The following is a 1,761-nucleotide window of genomic DNA, read 5'->3' on the forward strand; positions in this document are numbered from 1 at the left end:
CATGTTTTCTGGTGCATTCCCATTCCCTGCCCTATACTTTTTGTGAAGGTGGATTGCTCTGGACCATTGCAGTTTCAGCTTTAACTATATTACATTACTTGAAACAGACATATGTTTTGATGTTCTACTAATCTTGTTGGCATGTCATCAGTATAACAAGGGTCCATTCCTGCCCTACCATACGTGAAAAATCCATTGTGATTGATGTTGCACAGCACAAAAAAAAGCAACATACAGGCGGCTCCATTTGGCAAAACTGATTGACCATATGATTTAAACCTCCGTATACCTATACATTTGGAATACAATTTGGTGCAATGACGGTCAAACAGATGTCTCTTTTTTAAGAGATCATCTGCCCATCATAACAACCAGGTTCAGGGTGTATTTATTAGCTGCATACCAGCTGCAGGTCTTTGCCTCATCAACCTTAAATCTACTACCATACCACACCGTACATGCCCAATCTCGTCCGATCTTGGAAGCAATACGGTGTTGGGCCTGGGTAGTACTTAGGTGGTTGACCACTAAGGAAGACCAGGTGTTGTAGGTTTTTCATGACGGCAACACTTTGGCTATTGCACTAACCTTAGAAATCAATACCTGGCGGGTACACTTTTTTGGTTTTGCCGCATTTCGTGCCGCATTTCTGCCTTATAGATATGTTTTCATCCATATATTCACAGTTGTAATTCCAAACCTATGATTTAATTTGTTTAATCATATTTTTAACAATAATTTTGTGTGTACTCTTTTTTTACTCAACAATAATTAAAGGTTACGTTTTAATACCTACCTCATTTTGCATAATCTTAATCACAATTGTTTCCAAGAGTGAGTGCTCCCAACAAGGGTCACTTTTCCTTCTTCTCTACTTTCTTTATTACCTATGTAATAGACCCATGGGAGCACCATCGACAATCACCCCCTTTTTTTCTACCTATAAAAGAACTCTTTTTGTTCAATGGTAGATGGTGATAAATTCCGGAAGTTTTTCTGGTTCGTCGGTCTTCTTGGAAACACATACAAATTACCTATCCATTCAACATCACTCAGTCCTGTGCGGCATCCTTAACCCAACTTTTTATCGCATAGTGTCCTTATAGATAGCAAGCTAAGCAGTAGTACCCAAAGTAGGACTGCAGCAAAGAAGGCTAATAAGATAAAGCGGGGTATTGATGCTAGGGACGAGAGTATTATACGCCCGTTATATAAATCACTAGTGAGGCCACACCTTGAATACTGGCCCTCATTCCGAGTTGATCGGTCGGTATTTTTCATCGCATCGCAGTGAAAATCCGCTTAGTACGCATGCGCAATGTTCGCACTGCGACTGCGCCAAGTAACTTTACTATGAAGAAAGTATTTTTACTCACGGCTTTTTCTTCGCTCCGGCGATCGTAATGTGATTGACAGGAAATGGGTGTTACTGGGCGGAAACACGGCGTTTCAGGGGCGTGTGGCTGAAAACGCTACCGTTTCCGGAAAAAACGCAGGAGTGGCCGGAGAAACGGTGGGAGTGCCTGGGCGAACGCTGGGTGTGTTTGTGACGTCAACCAGGAACGACAAGCACTGAACTGATCGCACAGGCAGAGTAAGTCTGAAGCTACTCTGAAACTGCTAAGTAGTTAGTAATCGCAATATTGCGCATACATCGGTCGCAATTTTAAGAAGCTAAGATTCACTCCCAGTAGGCGGCGGCTTAGCGTGTGTAACTCTGCTAAATTCGCCTTGCGACCGATCAACTCGGAATGAGGGCCA

At 42.6% G+C, this 1,761-nt stretch overlaps 1 pseudogene; it reads left to right on the forward strand.

Moving 5' to 3' along the window:
• Positions 1-434: 434 nt before the first annotated feature.
• On the forward strand, positions 435-553 carry LOC134961479 (5S ribosomal RNA; annotated as a pseudogene).
• The last annotated feature ends 1,208 nt before the right edge of the window (positions 554-1,761 follow it).

This window comes from Pseudophryne corroboree, chromosome 9 (genome assembly GCF_028390025.1).
Source record: "Pseudophryne corroboree isolate aPseCor3 chromosome 9, aPseCor3.hap2, whole genome shotgun sequence".
NCBI lineage: Eukaryota > Metazoa > Chordata > Amphibia > Anura > Myobatrachidae > Pseudophryne > Pseudophryne corroboree.